Source organism: Colobus angolensis, unplaced genomic scaffold, assembly GCF_000951035.1.
Source record: "Colobus angolensis palliatus isolate OR3802 unplaced genomic scaffold, Cang.pa_1.0 Scaffold37, whole genome shotgun sequence".
In the NCBI taxonomy this organism is placed as follows: Eukaryota; Metazoa; Chordata; class Mammalia; order Primates; family Cercopithecidae; genus Colobus; species Colobus angolensis.
The window spans coordinates 6,852,278-6,865,040 of record NW_012117043.1 but is presented as its reverse complement, the minus strand read 5'-3'; positions in this window follow the sequence as shown (position 1 = coordinate 6,865,040).

Below are 12,763 nucleotides of genomic sequence, written 5' to 3'. Positions count from 1 at the left end.
GGTTTCACCATGTTGGCCAGGGTGGTCTTGAACTACTAACCTCAAGTGATCCACCCACCTTGGCCTCCCAAAGTTTTGGGATTACAGGTGTGAGCCACCACGCCTGGCCTGGAATCTTTCTTTTATCCCCATTCCCAGCTGGATCAGAGGTACTAGCCATTCTTAGCGCCCCCAACAGAGGCTTCCAATACCATCCAGAAAGGCTCCCAGAACCCCAAGGCCACCAGAGCTTCCTGGCTCACCAACCCCCACCTCCAGCCTTCTAAACCGCAGAAAGCCTGTGTTCCCTTTCCACCTCTACCCCTTCCCCTAACACACTCTCTACTCTGAGGCTCCCTCCTCCAGGAAGTATTTCTGAACCCTCACCCTGGCCTCCCACCAGGTGTGGGATTGCAGCCCCTCGGTTCCCATGGCCTGCTGTGATTCAGCTGCTGGTACTGTGGGCCCCTCCAAGGCAGGGCCTAGTCTTTTATTATGTAACCCCAGCATATAAAACAGGACCCAGAACATCATCCACTCTCAAAAATATTTTGTTGAATGAATAAACAATTGAGTCCATTTGCCCCCAAGCAAATACTATAGATAGAGGCACATTTAACAGAGGATGAGATGCCCAAAGGGGATTCCATGACTGTGTCCTTGTCTTGTGCGTTCCAGCATCTCAGGCGTCTTTGGAAGGGCCTTCCTTATATTCCTTCTAAGCACCCCACTTTGGGGTCAGGTAAGACCTGATGAGGTTAGATGAGAACATGAGTGCGGAATACCCAGTGAGCAGCTCATGCCAGTGGCAGGGAGCCTCCTCTGCACCTCGTGACTGGTGGAAGGTTTTGGACAGGTGGTGCCATCTTAGCCTCTGGTGGGTGCAGACTAGGCCTGTCAGGATACTTGTGAGTGATAATGAAGAAAAAGCCGGATCCTGCCAGGCTTTAGAGCCTTGAACCTTAGATCTCTGGCCACGTCGATGTGTCACTAAGGCTGAAGCCTCCCAACCTGCAAAGGCAAATGTACCTGCCTGGACAGTTCTGGGTTGGCTATGCCAGTTAAGAGCTGTGTGATCTTGGGAAAGTTACTCCACTTCTCTGGACCTCAGTTTGCTCCTCTGTAAACTAGGGTCAATAATAGTGCCGCCTCAAACGGTGATTGTAGGACTTACACATGAAGCCGCTGGCATCCAGGTTGCACTCAATCTATATTTTATTATTTATGTCCCTTAGCTGCGGCCTGAAGACAACAAGATCTGCTGAATGCTTCTCTGTAGAAATCTCAAGCAGGCCAGCTTTGTCTGCTTCTGTGGGTTCTTCCAGAGTCGGGGCTGCCCCATCTCTCTAGGTCCATAGGGATCCATCATTTCCCCCACGCTGGAGACCCAATTGCCAGTCCTCCCTCCACTTTTCCCTGGAACTGCCATGGGATGCTCCTTGGCTGTAATTATGGCCCTCAGGGTACAACTGCCATCAGAACACCTGCTGCCCAGGCCCTGCTCTCAGGATGTGAAGCTAGGATCCCCGGTTCAGGCACAGCCACCTCAGCTGGCTGCCTTAGGGACCCGTCACCTGCCTCTCCCCTCTGAGTCCTCCTTCCCCTCTCCATCAGCATCATTACATTACAATTCTCGCCCTTCCACTTATCAAATCAGCATCGCGCCTGTCTGTCTCCGCCACTGTCAACAACGCTGCTTCTTGTGTCTCTTGCAACCGGGCGCCTGGGCCGCCCCTCTCTCTCTGGCAATTATGATTCCTTCCCCAGCTCACATCGAAAGTCTTTGTTCTTCTCCCTGAACGTTCAAGTTAATTTCCACTGACTGTTTATTCAGCCTTTGTACTGGCTGGCTTGCTACTCGCTCAGGAAAGGCAGCCCTTTGAGGCAGAGTGGGACGGCAGAGCAACAGTTTAGGACAGGAAGGAAAGACAACTTCAGAGAGTGAGGGAGTGAGGGCAGGAGTCCTGAGGCCCTGGAACGTGGGCGTAGGGAGGGGAGGAGGGAACCCAAGACGGGTAGCCTGCCAATTCCCAGACTCTGCTTTTCGGGTTAGCATCTTGGGGTATTTCCTCCCAGTGTAAGCATGTGTGCAGATGCACGTGGCTACGAAGGCGCGTAGAGTCACAAACCTACAGATGCGGGAGGCAGAGAAAAATAGCTCTTGGCAGTCACAGCTATCTCTCTGTGGGCCTTCTGTTCTGCTGAGCATCTGAGAGTTTGGGAGGAGGTTCTGGGCCAGCAGAATTGCCCTGCTCTGAAAAGGGAAGAATTTGGGACAGAGAAGAACGTGATCCCACGGGGAGGAACAAAGAGGAGAGAGGGAACTGGAAGGAGAGATGGGGAGGGAGAGAAGGCTGAGGAAGTCCCGGCCAGGAGGCCAGGGCAGCCTAAGGAGAACCGCGCCCCCTTTTAAGGTGTTTGCCCTGTGGTGCTGATTCGGTTTCAGGTAGCAGCGTTGTATTTGAGGTGCTTGGGAGGTGGGGCTGGGGGTGAGGTGGGGTCGGGCCAGGAAAGGAGGAGAGAAAGGAAGAGATGTCTCATTTATGAATGCTTAACCAGGGTGGAGATAAAGCCACAGCCAGGAGACCTAGGGCTGGGCAGGATTTGGGGGAGGCTGGAAGTCTAGAAACTTGGCTCTCTGGAATTTGCAGACATTTTGGAGATAGTTTTGGACTATGGAAATAGAAACGGGGGGTCAAATCAATGCTACCCACTTTTTGGGGCCAGGAGACCCCAGCTGACATCTGGGATTCTCTATATAAACACCCCCCCACCAGTATTTTCGTAATCTAAAAATGCATACAAGCAATTGTATGTGACATACAAGATAAGACATTTATAAATCTATGAAATCATATGAAAGATGTAAATGAGAAAATCAAATATATTTAATATACACATATAAATATACATTTTAGTATGTAATCACATATATAATTACACATAAAATATAGAATACATAATCATATTTTTAATATATGTGATATAAATAATGTCTTAGAACACAAAATAAAGTCACATCTTTTACCTTCCCCATTCTGACCACCTCTAACTTGTATTTGAAGTGTACAGGCCATTTACATTTTTTAACTATTGATGTATAATTAGAATAAAATAAGCTGTACATATTTAAAGTATGCAACTTTAAAAGTTGGTTTTTTTTTTTTTCCGAGACAGGGTCTCACTGTGTCACCTAGCCTGGAGTGCAGTGGTGCAATCTCGGCTCACTATGACCTCTGCCTCCTGGGTTCAAGCAATTCTGCTGCCTCAGCCTCCCAAGCAGCTGGGATTATAGGCGCCTGCCACCACACCCGGCTAATTTTTTGTGTTTTTAGTAGAGATGGGGTTTCACCATGTTGTCTAGGCTGGTCTTGAACTCCTGACCTCAAGTTATCCACCTGCCTTGGCCTCCCGAAGTGCTGAAATTACAGCTGTGAGACACCGCACCTGGCCATACAACTTTATAAGTTTTGACCTATGTACACGTCCGTGAACTCATCACCACAATCAAGATAATGAACATATCCATCACCCCCCAAGTTTACTTTTCTCTAGGTAGTCCTTCCTGCCCCTCCCTCCCATCCCCAGACAAGCAATAATCTGCTTTACATCACTGGAGATTCCTTTGCATTTTCTGGAATTTTAAATAAATGGAATCAGGCAGTATGATTCTGCTTGCCTTCTTTCACCCGGCATCACTTTTTGAGAGTTACTCATTTGCTTTGCGTATCAATAGTTCTTTCCTTTTTATTGCTGCGTTCCACTGAATGGTTGTACCACACTTTGTTAATCCAGCCACCTGCTGAAGGACATTTGGGTTTAATATTTAAATGAAAATGCCTCCCACATCCCATATCATGAATTGTAAGAAGTTCCTCTCTTTCCTGAGTTTCTCCTCATTTCTGGAGTGCCCCCAAGAGCTGCAGGGTTAATTTCTCCCTGGGCCAGTAAGTTCAGGACTTGCTGCCAGCATAGGCAAGCTGCTCAGACTCCTGCCCTGGGCCAGGCTCCTCACTGCTCCGCCCCATCAGCCCCTAGCAGGACAGCGTGGGCATAGGAGGCAGGCTCACGCCGTGCCTCAGGGAGCTGGTCAGGAGCCCAGGCAAGCCCTGCTCTCCCAGCTTGCTCCAAGCAGACACAGCCGTGCCTCTCCACTCGGTCAGGGCACATTCTGGGCCTCCCTGGGGGTGCACACATGCACACATGGCCACACTCCTGTGGAAGCGAGCACTGCCAAGGCTCAGCCTCTGCTGCTGCTGCACAAGCCTCCCAGCTGTTTCAAGGAGGCTCTTCTCAGTGCGGTCTCCCATGTTTCCATCCCCACCTCCTGACTAGTCTCTCCCTATCCTTCAATCCTCTTCATCCACACTGGCCCTTTACTGTTCCTCAAGCTCATAGGTGTACTCCTGCCCCAGCACCTTTGCATGTGCCCTTCCCTCTGCCCAGAGTGCTTTTCCCTCAGGTGAGTGCTCCTTCACTTCCTTCAGGCCTTTACTCAAAAGTCACCTTCTCAAGGAAGCCTGCTCTGGCCACCTTATACCTAAAATTTCAGCCGGGTGTGGTGGGTCGCGCTTATAATCCCAGCGCTTTGGGAGGCTGAGGTGAGTGGATCACTTGAGCCCCGCCCAGGACTTCAAGACCAGCCTGGACAACATAGCAAGACCCCTGTCTCTCCAAAAAAAAAAAAAAAATTAGCTGGGCATGGTGGGAGGATCACTTGAGTCCTGGAGATCGAGGCTGCAGTGAGCTATGATCATACTATGGCACTCCAGCCTGGGTGATGGAGTGAAACCCTGACTCTAAAATTAAAATACATGAAGTAAAATTTCACCCCACCCTCCTTTAATTTTCCCTTTCCCCGGTTGACTTTTCTCTTTGGCAGGAGTCACCATTGCGCGGCACAGTTTACCTCTCTCTTGTTTATCGTTGTCTCCGCCATTGGACTGTAAGCTCTCTGAGGGCAGCAAGTAGTCTGCTTTCTTCATTACAATTTCTAACCCCTAGAGGGCCTGGCACATAGTAGGTGCTTCAATACTTGTCAAACGAATGAGTGGGTAAATGGACATTTGTTTCACGTTCATCCTATTGGAAAAGAGCGTCGCCATCCCTCCAGGATGAATAGCCAAGGGCAATTTCAATCTGAACAGGATGTGTAATTTCCATACTGAGAGCTGAGCACATTTAGCTCGCTTAGTAAGTCCTGATGGAACCTGACCCTGTGCTGACACTGAATCACGCAGCTGTCAGTCTTCCCAGGCCTTAAGGAACAGCGCCTCTAGTTGTTTGCAAACTTAAAAAAAAATACAGTGGATCCCCTCTTTTTTTCCTCAAAGAAATCTTCCTGGAATTTCATTATACAAAACATATAAAATTGATGTTTTGTTAGTATCAAACTACATGCACACATTTATAGTATTACTTATTAAATAAGGACATCGAGATTGATGAAAATACAAAGTTGACTACATGCAATGTGATATATTGGATTGGATCCTGGAACAGAAAAAGGACATCAATGGAAAAACAAGTGAAATCTGAATAAAATCTAGAGTTCACTTAAAAGTGACATACCCCTGTTGGTTTCTTAGTTTTGATAAATGGTAATGGACGTTGGTAATATTAGGAAAAAGTGAAAATGCAGGAGGGGTATTTAGGAACTGTTGATGCTATCTTTACAAGTTTTCTGTGTATATAAAATTATTCCCAAAAAGAAAGTTTATTTTTTATTTTATTTATTTATTTATTTAGAGACAGAGTCCCACTCTGTCACCCAGGCTGGAGTACAGTGGTATATATCTTGGCTCACTGCAACCTCCACCTCCTGGGTTCAAGCGATTCTCTTGCCCCAGCCTCCTGAGTAGCTGGGATTACAGGTGTGTGTCACCACGCCTGGCTAATTTTTTTTGTTTTTAGTAGAGATGGTGTTTCGCCATGTTGGCCAGGCTGGTCTTAAGCTTCTGACCTCAGGTGATCCACCTACTTCAGCATCCCCAAAGTGCTAGGATTACAGGCATGTGCCACCTTGCCCGGCCTAAAGAGAAAGTGTGTTTAAAAAATGTGTATTGCATCCCTGGAGGTTTAGTGGTTAGGATGTGGTGCCTCTCTCACCGGTGCAGCCAGTGAGATAGATATATATATATTTCTTATTGCATTAGTAAATAGATTTAACAAACAAAAGATACAAATTTGAAATTACAGTTATGGATGACAATTAGCATCTTCCACAACATGTAAATTATTGCGATGTTTTGCTTTGGTGATACAATATTGAAAAAATCTTGACTCTCTCAGCTAAGCAGTCGAAAATGGCAACAGATTTTGACAGCTGCTCGCCTTGTGGTCGTAGGATATGCTCCAATTAAACCGAGAAGGCGAGAGAAGCTCATTTCGGGTTTTTGAGCGCATGTCCACATGAGCGCAGCGCTGGTCTGCAAGGGGTTTTCATTTTGAACAAAGCACATTGGAATATGCACGTTGTTGCCTCTAGTTTTAAGATAGTTTTAAATATTTTTGAAAGATGATGTTTAGATTAAACGTTTACATTCCCTGTGAAGCATTGCTAGGACTTGGCAAACATGTTTTACAGTCTGAAAACCACTGGTCTCATCCTCAGTTCCCATTTTACAGATAAGAAAACTGGGGCCTGGAGGCCAGGTGCGGTGGCTCACGTCTGTAATCCCAGCACTTTGGGAGGCCGAGGTGGGTGGATTGCTTGAGGTCAGGAATTAGAGACCAGCCTGACCAACATGGTAAAACCCCATCTCTACTAAAAATACAAAAATTAACCAAGCGTGGTGGCGCATGCCTGTGACCCCAACTACTTGGGAGGCTGAGGCAAGAGAATTGCTTGAGCCTGGGAGGCAGAGGTTGCAGTGAGCCAAGATCATGCCACTGCACTCCAGCCTGGGTAACAGAGCAAGACTGTCTCAAAAAAAAGAAAGAAAGAAAGAAAACTGGGGCCTGGAGAGGATAAAGGACTGAGTGTTCACAAGTAGAGGATAAGCCCAAATTGTTATATTTCCACCATGAGATTCATTCCTATGGGTGGATATAACTGGTTATTTTTCCTAAATGCTTGGATAGAAAGCCATTGCATGCTTCGTTCTATCTGTTCTCTTGAGGGTCATTTAGTTAGCACCATTTTTTTTTCCTTCCATAAGCTAATGCTTTTTTTTTTTTTTTAATTATATTTTAAGTTCTAGGGCACATGTGCACAACATGCAGGTTTGGTACATAGATATACATGTGCCACATTGGTTTGATGCACCCATCAACTCATCATTTACATTAGGTATTTCTCCTAATGCTATCCCTCCCCCAGCCCCCACCCGCCGACAGGCCCCAGTGTGTGAAGTTCTCTGCCCTGTGTCCAAGTGATCTCATTGTTCAATTCCCACCTATGAGTGAGAACATGCGGTGTTTGGTTTGGTTTTCTGTCCTTGTGATAGTTTGCTGAGAATGGTGGTTTCCAGCTTCATCCATGTCCCTGCAAAGGATATGAACTCATCCTTTTTTATGGCTGCATAGTATTCCATGGTGTATATGACTTAGAACCATTTTTTAAAGCTCCAGTGAACAATCTTTTTTTTTTTTTTTTGAGATGGAGTTTTGCTCTTGTTGCCCAGGCTAGAGTGCAATGGCACGATCTTGGCTCACCACGACCTCTGCCTCACCTGCCTCCTGTGTTCAAGCCATTCTCCTGGCTCAGCCTCCCGAGTAGATGAGATTACAGGCATGTGCCACTACACCTGGCTAATTTTGTATTTTTAATAGAGACAGGGTTTCTCCATGTTGGTCAGGCTGGTCTCGAACTCCTGACCTCGGGTCATCTGCCCACCTCGGCCTCCCAAAGTGCTGGGATTCCTGGCATGAGCAACCGTGCCTGGTCTTTTTTTTTTTTTCTTCTTTAAAAGGCAGCTCCAACAGAACAGTGAACGATCTTGAACAGGTCTCCTTGTTTACACGTCTAGGGTATAATTTAAAAAGTGCCGTTGCTGGGTCTTCGGATGGACATACCCTCAACTTCACTATAAAATGCCAAATTGTTGTCCAAGAGCTGGTGAGAATTCCATCCCCACTCCAAAGCAGAGCGTGGCTCCCTGTGGCTCCATATCCTCACTGCTGGTTGATACTGTCAGAATAGAAGGAGGAACTTTCCTCTTCTACTCTAGAAACCTTGATGGTCGCAGGACCTGGGTTCTCGCCCTGAGTCTGCTCTTGCTCACTTCATGACCTTGAGGGACTTTGACTGTCCTTATCTGTGACATGAGAAGGTAGGTGTAGCTCAGAGGTTCATAATTTGAGTGTTTTTGTTTGTTTGTTTGTTTTTGTTTTGAGATGGAGTTTTGCTCTTGTTGTCCCGGCTGGAGTGCAGTGGTGCAATCTCGGCTCACTGCAACCTCTGCCTCCTGGGTTCAAGTGATTCTCCTGCTTCAGCCTCCCGAGTAGCTGGGATTACAGGCGTGTGCCACCATACCCAGCAAATTTTTGTATTTTTCAATAGAGACTGGGTTTCACCATGTTGGTTAGGCTGGTCTTGTACTCCTGACCTCAGGTAATCCACTTGCCTCAGCCTCCCAAAGCGCTGGGATTACAGGTGTGAGCCACTGCACCCGGCCCTTTGAGTGTTTTTTTTTTTTTTTTTTCAAAATTACAATTTCATAAACCTCCTCCATAACAGCAGATGTACTTGTAGTATTTGCTGATTGAGAAAATACATGATCCTAGGTGACTTGAATTCAGTAATAATTTACATTATTAATTTGTACTTCATTAAACACTATAACATGTAAGACATTTTGAAATGGCTGTGCATGTATCTGTGATCAGTATATTTATTCAGTTTATCCACAATGCTTTTTACACATATGGACGCATACTCCATACCCCATGTTTATTCACACCCCCCCACATCTCCCCACCCCACGGTCACAACCCAGGGTTGGAAAATACTGGACTAGAGAATGTCAGTGAAGGAGGAAGGGAGCATAGTGATTTCAGAAAGCCCTGGATTTGAATCCTGCTTCTGCCACTTGCTAGCTAATGACCTCGGCCTAGTTGCTTGCTTCCTGAACACTAGTTTTCTCTTACCTGGGCACGCCATGCACAAGGCACTGTTAGAAGCATCTTCTATATATTAATGTTGTATGCTTAGAACAGCTCCTGGCACCTAGTGTTCTTTAACTGTTAGCTCTTTTTATTATTTCAGTTAATCCTCTCAACAATCTTATAAGAGAGTTATCATTCATTTATGTATTTTATTTATTTATTGAGACAGGGTCTGTCTCTGTCACCCAGGCTGCAGTTCAGTGGCACAAACATGGCTCACCACAACTGCAACCTCCACTTCAAGCAGTCCTCCCACTTTAGCTTTTGGAGTAGCTGGGACCACAGGCATGTGCCATTACACCTGGCTAATTTTTAAATTTTTTGTAGAGATAGAGTCTCGCTATGTTGCCCAGGCTGGTCTTGAACGTCTGGCCTCAAGAGATCCTCCTGTTTTGGCTTCCCAACAAGCAGATAGTGGGATTATACACATGAGCCACTGTGCCTAGCTCATTCATTTATTTATTCAATAGATATTTATTGAACATAAACATGTTCCAGGCATTGATTAGGCACTGGGGATATATCAGTGAACAAAACAATAAAAACTACTGCCTCTATGGAGCACACCATTATCCCAATTTTACACTGAAGGAGGCTGAAGCCCAGAGAGGCTAAGTGCCTTTTCCAAGTCCACACAGTGAGTATAGAGAAAAAGCATTCGGGTTGCTTTGTCTGGTGACGCACAAAATTCTCCCACATCATCTGGGAACTGCTCCTTTCCACATCCAGTTCATTGAATGCTTCCTGTAGCAGCTGCTCTGGGTTCGTGACCCTGCTCCTGACCCTTGAGCCACACGGGGAACTGGGGTTCCATTCCATGTACTTGGGACCAGAGAAAGTACAAAGTGAGTTCGTGGAAACTGTAAGAGGCAAAACTTGGGAGCTGGTGGCTGCCATGTTTTCTTCCATATGGAGAATGTTAATCTGGAGTGAGAGAGGAGAATGGAGCCAAGGCCCAGAGAAAGGCAGAGACGCATAGGAGAGAGGAAGTTGCAGCCATTTTGGGACCCAGCCCCCTGCCTCTCCTTGAGTTCCTGGAGACACCCAATATCCTTATAACAAGCTTCCATTTTTTGCTTCAACTTGCAACCAAAGGAATCCTAGATAATACCTTGGGACATGGCAAGTACCTAGTGAGTGACTGCTGTAAGATTCTTTGAGCTCTTGCCACACCCTAGACTTGCTGTTTTGGCGTCTGGAACTGAGTGTCCTGCTCTTAGATAACTGCAATAGATTCACTACTTCAGAGCATGTGGCTGCAACCTAACTCTTAATAAATCAGACAGGAGCTTTCTGCATGGAAAAGAGCTGCTGTCATACATCATTTTTGTTTTCCTCTTGGGGAGAACAGCTATGTTACAGCAATAACCTGCCACGTATACATCTCAAAGCCCTATTTATATAGCCATATGGATAAATATATATAAATAGGACTCGGGAATAATAGATTAAAGGATCTGCTCATCCATAGAAGACTTATGGGGCTTTCAGAACCTAATGGTGGCCTGATTCAGTAAGAAAAATGGGTCTCTAGTAGGATGTGGCCAAGAATTTGATGAGTCCATAACCTGACAGATGCTCACCCGGGAGACAGAGAGGTCAGGGGACCTTGTGAGGGGCCAGGGACTCCGACAGAATGAGTGGTAGGTGGGAACAGGAAGGGAATGGATGTGCAAAGCCATGAACTCTGAGCTGTCTTCGTAGCTCAGCTCCTGTTCTGTGTGACCTTGAGCAGGTCACTTGCCTTCTCTGAGCCTTAGTTCCTCACTCATCTATAAATGAGGAATGTGGACTTGCTGACCTACAAGGTTCTTTTTTTTTTTTGGAGATTGGGTCACACTCTGTCTCCCAGGTTGCAGTGCAGTGGCTCACTGCAGCCTCGACCTCCTGGCCTCAGGTGATCCTCCCACCTAAGCCTCCTGAGTAACTAGGACTACAGGCATGTGCCGCCATGCCTGTCTAATTTTTGCATTTTTTTTTTTTTTCAGTAGAGACAGGGCTTTGCCATATTACCCAGGCTAGTCTTGAACTCCTGGGCTCAAGCGATCTGCCTGCCTCGTCCTCCCGAAGTGTTGGGATTATAGGCGAGTCACTGCGCCCGGCTAGTTCTTTCCTGCTCTGACATTAAAATGACTCTGAGGCCTATGGTCATGATCCTCAGGATGGGGAAGGTAGGGAAGATCTCATTTGAGTTTAGCTTATCCCTAGGCCTTGATCAATCACCAGTCTCCTTAAGGGTCTCCTACATTTTGGAGGCATATGCAGAAGGAATCTGAAGTCACAAGATCACAGGTCCTGGGGCAGTTTAAACAACAATAATAACAACTGCTACAACTACTTCTCCCATTATTGGGCACAACTGCAGCTGGGTGATTTAGGTTCATGATCTGCAGCTAACATTTATTGAGGACTTACTCTGGGCCGGGCACCATTCCTTACACTTTATGTATATTAGTCTGCTTCACCCTCCCAACAACCCCAGGACGTAGGTACTGTAGCTTCTACAGGAGGTAGAAGCAGAAGCACAGAAGTCTAGTGCGTGTCCCAGGCCAGAGAACTGGTAAGTGGGATTGTTAAGACGCCCCTGGTAGTCTGTCTCCAGATCTGTGTTCCTCACCACTCCTGCATACTCCCCCTTTACAAGGGCAGAAACTGAGGCTGCAGGAGGTTAATTAATCTGCGAACAGCCAGGATCCCGGGAGTTCTCAGACCTGTCCATTTTGTGGGAAGGGAAAAAGTCTCACTGCTCCTTGTGTTTCTTTCTGTTTTTCCAAGTCAGTCCATTTTTTTTTTTTTCTTGTAACAAAAGTCTATTTACAGAAGAGACATATAGGACCCAAGGTAACCATGCATCAGCCATGCTTCAGTGAACTCCCAAATCAAAGATGGGCTGGATAACGTGTACCTGATGCTCTTGGCTTTTTCGGCATTTCAGACGTTTTTGTTGTTGTTGTTCCTTCTGTGGGTTGAAACCAGGCTTTTGGACTTGATGAGGACACATTTTTCCTGGGGTGTAATAATGCCACTGGTGTTAGCCCTAATGCTGAAAAGAGAACATTTGCTATTTTGGAAGAGTTAATCCGAAGCTTCTTTCTTTTGCTCCTGCCTTTAGAAAAGGCATTTCTGAGGCAGGTCCAGGCAAGAGTGCTGCCTCTATAATCCGCCCTCAATCATCTTAGTGCTAATCACCGAGCTTCATTGAGTACTTTGTAATGTGCCAGGCTGAGAGCTGAAGGGTGATTTGATTCTCTTAACATCTTCTGAACGGGTATAGCTGTTACCTCCATATTACAGATAGGGCACTGAGGCACGGAGCTTAAATGGCTTGACCAAGATGCCCTGGCAGCAAGGGGCAGAGCTGGGAATAGAACCCCGACTCCAGACATAGATTATTATCTACGTTCGTACAAGAGCGAAACTCCATCTCAAAAAAAAAAAAAAAAAAAAAGAGTTAAGACTGTGACGGCAGAGTATTAACCAACTGTGGGGCCCTTCTCAGTATGAGGCCCTGTGTGACTGCACAGGACAGATGCCCAGGAAGCTGACTCTGACTACCCCTTTGGGCAGTTCCCTGGCTGTCTTTCAGCTTCCAGGCCTCTTTTCCAGAGGGATAAAAGCACCTTGGCCCAGGCAATGCGCTTTATACCACCCTGACAGCAGACTATTATTGCCACAG